Raw genomic sequence first — 6,502 nt, forward strand, 5'->3', positions numbered from 1 at the left:
CTTTGGCCCCGCCCTGGCCCTCTGGGCCCGCCCCTCAGCCGCACCCTTGTCCTCTGGCCCCGCCCCGGCCCTCTGGGCCCCACCCCGCGCTCTGGCCCCACCCCGGTCCTCTGGCCCGCCCAGGCTCTCTGGCCCCGCCCTGGCCCTCTGACCCCACCCCGGCCCTTTGGCCCCGCCCTGGCCCTCTGGGCCCCACCCCGCGCTCTGGCCCTGCCCCGGTCCTCTGGCCCCGCCCAGGCTCTCTGGCCCCTCCCCGGCCCTCTGGGCCCCCCCTCAGCCGCACCCTTGTCCTCCAGCCCCGCCCATTGGACCCCCCAGTGCTCTGGCCCCACCTCTCAAGCCACTCGCTGCTCCTACAGCCATGTCTGCCCAATGACCTACATGAGGCTTTGGGGGGACAATTAGGCACAAACCGTAACAGTGAACTATTAACAAAAACTTTTATTTATTATTCTGTCTACATTTTTTCTACTATATTTTAATAAGTGTAAATTATTGTGCGAGTTCCTAAGTCCTTCCTTGAGGAGCTTTTGTTGTGGAACACCCAGAACATTATTGGGAGCATAGGTCTTTGTGCTGCAAATGCAAAAGAAGAGGAGCAGCTTGACAACCTGGCACTTTGCTCAACACAGCGTTCTTGCTTACTGGCTCACTTACTCTTTGGCCAAAAGTTACGTAATCCGTAGCGGATCGGTTACCCTCTTAGTTTCTTATTTCCACTGGAAACATCTTGCCGCAAGTTAATGAAGGGAGCACTTTTTTCATGGATCTTATAATTTGCAAATAGTTCATATAGAAAGCAAAGAATTGTTTTCTTTTTTATCTCCCATAAATAAAATCAGCCATGTCTATTTTTATTCCTTGTAGGTACTGTTGTTAACATTCTAGAGAGTAAATCCCAAATCTGTCATCATTCCAATGATTGCAGAAATTTGTCTTCTTGGGCTGATATGGCATAAAAATTAAACAGCTGTTTAAAAGATATATTATTCAAGATTTGTCTGAATCTTGAATATGAAAATATCTGACCCAGAAGAAGAGAGTAGATATAAGCACAAACGTAGAGGTGATTGGACTGACAAGTATTTATCCTAATAGATCCAGGTTGCCATAGCGGGATGCTATGAGTACGTACAACAACAGTATGTCCTCCTGCTTTAGGGGATGGGAAGTCCAAGCGGAAGGCGTGAGCGCCGCTGTGTTTCCTGTTGCATGGCCATCTTTCTTTACACTTATGGATTTGGGGAGGGAACTCTCTGGGCTTCATTTGAAGGGTATGAATTCTGCTTGTGAATGTTTCTTATAATCATCAATTTCAAAGACTTTATATCCAAATATAACACTGAGATTAAGTTTCAATATATAAATTTGAAGAGATAGACACCTAAATAGTAGATCATCATACAACTCTAGATCAACACACTTTAAGCAATGAATGAGTACTTTTTTGCCAAGTTGTATCATGAATACAGTATTAGGAAATAGAAAACATGGTAGAACAATTGAGAGACTGAAGACCTATGAATGAAAAGACTCCAGACCAAGACAATTAAAGGTTTCTGACTTTGAAAAAAGAGTAATTTCAGCATCATTTAAAATATTTCATCTCATAGCTATTCCGCCTAATTGATTTTATACTCAGATATATTTATCACTAAAATGCAGATTGACAATAAAGAAAATGCATACAAATCTTACTTATGAATGCAAAATGAAATAATAGCCATAAAATTTATTATATCTAAAAAGTAATATTATCAAGCCAGGAGTGAAGACACACACCTGTCACCCCAGGGTTGAAGAGGTCGAGGCAGGAGGATCACTGTGATTTTGAGGCCAGCCTGGGATACACAGTAAGTACAGGACAACCTGAACTTCATAGAAAGAACATTCCAATAAATAAATAAATAAGTAAATAATATCGTCTATCATGTGATTCATCAGTGAAGTACTTAATATTACTTGCAAACATTTATGACTTAATATAAATTAAATTGTAATAGATGCTAGCCACTTAAAATATTGAAAATCCATACCAAATATACTAAACCACTTTTTTAACATTAAGTATATAATTTTATTAGAGATAAAGCATCTCACTATAGTGTAACATTTTTAAATAATGCAGTCTTGAGTGCTGGAGATGTGAGTGGAGGTAATAAAAACAGGAAGGAGTTACAAGTCTAATTTTTTATAAACTACATGCTTCAAATGTGCAAGGCTCTGAGCTATACCCTAGCATGCACGTGTGCACTCACACATGCTGAAACAATTTTTTATTAATTTTATTGAGAAAAAATTGCAATGTGACAGCTTCAAAACAGGTTGGTAGGAGAGTTACAACAATTAATAAATTGCATATTGTTGTCTTTGTAGTAGTCATTCATAGCACAAGATGCAGACATGATATCCTGTCCAAAACACTATGAGTACAGAGCTATCTTCTTATTGAGTTAAGAGAAAGTAGCCATATATCTATCCTAGCTATTTTGTATATACAGATAAAAAAAATTGTCCTTCATTTATGTAACCATTTTTTGTTCACTTTTGACAGAGATGGGTATTCCATTGCCATGCAACTATTGTAGGTGCATGAATTCAGCAAAGTATTCCAATATACTTCAGTACTCCATAATAATAGATGGTTATCCATAGGACTGGCAATGTCTAAATCTGATAACTTGAGCCTTCCACAGCTCAGCATATTAACATGGCTTCATTTTGCATACCTCATTTCTATACTTTTCTGCTGTATGGTTAAGACCAAGATAAAGCAAGACCTATATAACAAAGAATGTAACTTTTGTATCTGGCACAGCCAGTCAAGTGCCCTCAGGACTTATCTCGAAACCCTGTACCATACTTTGTAGATCCTTTGTCAGTGTCAGCCATGTGGATGAGTCACGGCCATTGCTTGGCCAATTTGTTCCCTGTGAAAGCCTGAGAGAATGTTTTCTCTCCATGTGACTCTCCTTAGGCACACTCTACATCATCACTTACTTTCCTCTGTGACCCCATAATTTCCTTGATCAGAAAATTTGGGGCACAATTGAGTTATAGGATGTTACAGTACAGGTTCTCCTATGTCCTGAGTCCTCACTGACCTTGAAAGGCTAGGACCAAAATGTTGGCTGTCCTTGCAACCCTTCTTTTTCTCTAATATTTGATCTGCAAACCTAGATTGTTAACGCTCCAGAAGAGAAGTTTATTATTGCCCTACAACATATGCAGGTGGGTTTAACATCACTATCTATCTGAATATCAAACATCTTAGGCATAAGATGAAACATCTTTTTTAAAAAAGAAAACATTTATTTGAGATACAGTCTGGCCATAATTGCTATGTCATGACAAGCAGCACATATCTAGAAGACTATAATGGTAGGCATTCCAAATTGATAAAACTGACAGAAAGCATAGAGCTGCCCCTTTAGGGTTCCACTGTAGGCAATAAAGAGATGAACAGTTTTCTTTTCCTTTCTTTTTTTTTTTTTTTTGTTAAGAGAACATTTTCTAAGAAGGTCCTTTTTACTCTGTATTGACAATAAACAGCTAAAACTTACATGTACTTCTTTAGAATAGCAGGTGTTTCAGAGTGTTTGCTTCAGCACTTGCTGACTTGACGCTTTATTTAAAACACTGAGAAGCCAGATGTGGTGTGTGTGACTGCACCTGCAGCACTCTTAGTGTCTTTGGAAGGAAGATACCAAGATGGAACCCAGTCTGAGCAATTCAGGGCCTTGGGAGATTTAATCTCAGAACAAAAATAGAAACAAAGGCTTGGGATTCAGCTCAGGGCAAAGACCTGAATTCAATCCTTTTTATTGCAAAAATTAAGATTTATAATATTTCCTACAATTGTCTTATAATTGAGTTGACATTTAAATTATTTTGTCATGTATATGAACATTAATTTTATGTCATTTAATGAACTGAAATATTCATTTGTAATGAATTTTGCTCCCTTTTAATCTACAAAGCAGTCAAAAACATGATCAAATTTTATTATAATTATTTTTTATCTTTTCTATTTAGCATTCTGTTATTTGTATTTTCTTTTATAATAGCAGTCTTTGAAATTTTGTGAAATAGGAGTGCTAAATAAATTATATTTTTTATTTAGTAAAATTTATATTTTAGTGGAATATCTTTTCCTTTGCAAAACAATATATTTTTTGCCATAAACTTAAAATTGTGCATATCAGATTATTTCTTCCTCCCTTTCTTGTTTTAAATCATGGCATGTTTTGTTTATTCCATTTTAGGTGTTGGGGTTGGATCTGACTCACACCTGCCAAGTGCACACTACCTCTGAGCTAAGCTCCCACCCCATCTGTGAGCATTTTATTGTTGAATCGTTCTGACCGAAATAGTGCACACCGAGTCTGGTGGGAGCTTGCAGATTCACTTCCCTGCTCGCACGTGCCCCGCTGCCCTGTTCCCCTCCTTTTTCTCCTTTCTGCAGTGTCAGTCCCACTTTCAGCCCTTATCTCCTTCACTCCTTTTTGTTTCTCTGGATTTTATCAGACTTGTGATGCCAAGTTCTCCTCTGTTCCAAATACTCCACTGGGGTGTGTCATTTTGGATTTATCATTTGTTGTTCTCTTTAGATTGTTCACTTTCTCAATTTCTCTATGAGTCATAAAAGATTTTTGGACTCATAAATACATGCATTTCTCTGTGTCATGTATTTCCTTGCTCCATAGAGGATGTCTTTAGCAAAATGATACGTTATAGAAGGTATTTTCTAGCCCCAGGATCAATATCTTATTTAGTATTTTGGATATTAGTGAGACATGATTTTAAAAGATGTATATCATCGTACTATTCCATGGTGAGTAGTCTAACTCTAGTGACCTAGGATGGCATTTGCTTGGAAACGAGGACAGCAGTGACGCCTGCCATCGTATGAGTGTAAGGTCACAGGTTTCATTACTCCGCGAGGAATGTTGGTAGGTGAGTGAGAGGGAGCATCTCAGGAAAGACGAGCTTCTTCTGGGAGGATAAACTTGTAAGCCCTTGCCAAAGCAACAATATTTTGTAGCAGCCCATCACTTGGTGGCCGGCGTGGGCATCACTGAGTGCTGAGGCCGTGTACCAAAATACAGGTAAAGGGAGCCATCGCTCACTGCGGCTTGGCCAGGTTACTATGGACATTCCTGGTAGAAGTGGGAGCACAAAGCTTTTGCTTTTAGCTGGGCAACATAGAACCCAGTAGGGACAGGCTCTAGGTGATTGGGAGGACACAGCTACAGTGGTGCAGCTGGAGGTCAGATACCCACTGCTGTGCAGTATGCATATATGCATGCATGTCTGTATGCATACACACTGTATGCATGTATGTACGTCCGCTGTAGGTAAGGCCTAATAAACTCACTCACCACCACACTGAACTCACCAGGGCTCTTCCTCTGTGTACTGGCTTGCTCCCAGCTCAGTGGAAGGTGCATTCCCTGGCAAGTGACAGAACATTGCTCAATTATCCCTAATAAGTTCTTTTATGCTTGTATTGAGGAGAATGTGTAGAATTCCTTAAGATGTTTTTAGAGGATAAGAGAGGGGAGCACCTAAAGGGAAAGAGAGAATTAGTACAGTACAGTGATACAGTTTATACAGTGAAAGTGCCCTGGGAGTCTCTAACTGTTTAGTCTAGTGAAAATTTTAAATTCTTGATGTGAGTGTTTTACTGTTGTTTTCCACCTTTGATTCGGTGTAACAAGGTGTGAAATTAGAAATAGGCTAGAAAACTGGAAGATCAGAGAACACAAGGAAAATATTTGACAGGGAAAATAAAGCTATGAGAAGTAGCATAAATAAAAAAAATATGTAGGGAAGTCATAGACTATAGACTCATGCACTGTGAAATTACGGGATTGGCAGATCACTTATGGGAACACGTACAGTTCTCTGTCTATGGGCTCTGTAGCCGTGGACTGAACTGTTAGTAGATGAAAAATAGTTGGAAAAAATGACATATATCAAACAAGTATAAATGTTTTCCTTCTAAATACTTCCTAAAGTATAAAAATATACATATATAATTTAAATTGTATTAGGTATAACAAATGATAATATAAAAAATTTGTTCATTTTATATTAGACAAGAACATCCATTTATTTTTGTAATCAGAAAATATCCTGTAACTAATCTTATAATAGGTCCTTCCTTTAAGTACATTTGTTATATTCATGTTATATATTATAAATTGAAATCTGGATAAGTGACATTATCCAGATATGGTTTTCTTGATCTAATTCAGCTAATTTATGAATATAACCACTACAGTGTACAATCATTGTTTATTTTCCAAATAAAATTGTTATTTTTTCTGTATCTTAGGGAAAGGCCTACAGGGTGTTGAGGGTCTCACTACTAGATCACACTCCTAGTGAGGCACCTGTTTACAGCCTCCCAAGAGCTGGGATTACAGGCACGTGCCACCACGCCCAGTCTTAATTGCTGTCTCAGCACACCCTGGAGGTGGGACTGTCACAGCAGGCC

This window comes from Octodon degus, unplaced genomic scaffold (genome assembly GCF_000260255.1).
Source record: "Octodon degus isolate 3935 unplaced genomic scaffold, OctDeg1.0 scaffold00012, whole genome shotgun sequence".
NCBI lineage: Eukaryota > Metazoa > Chordata > Mammalia > Rodentia > Octodontidae > Octodon > Octodon degus.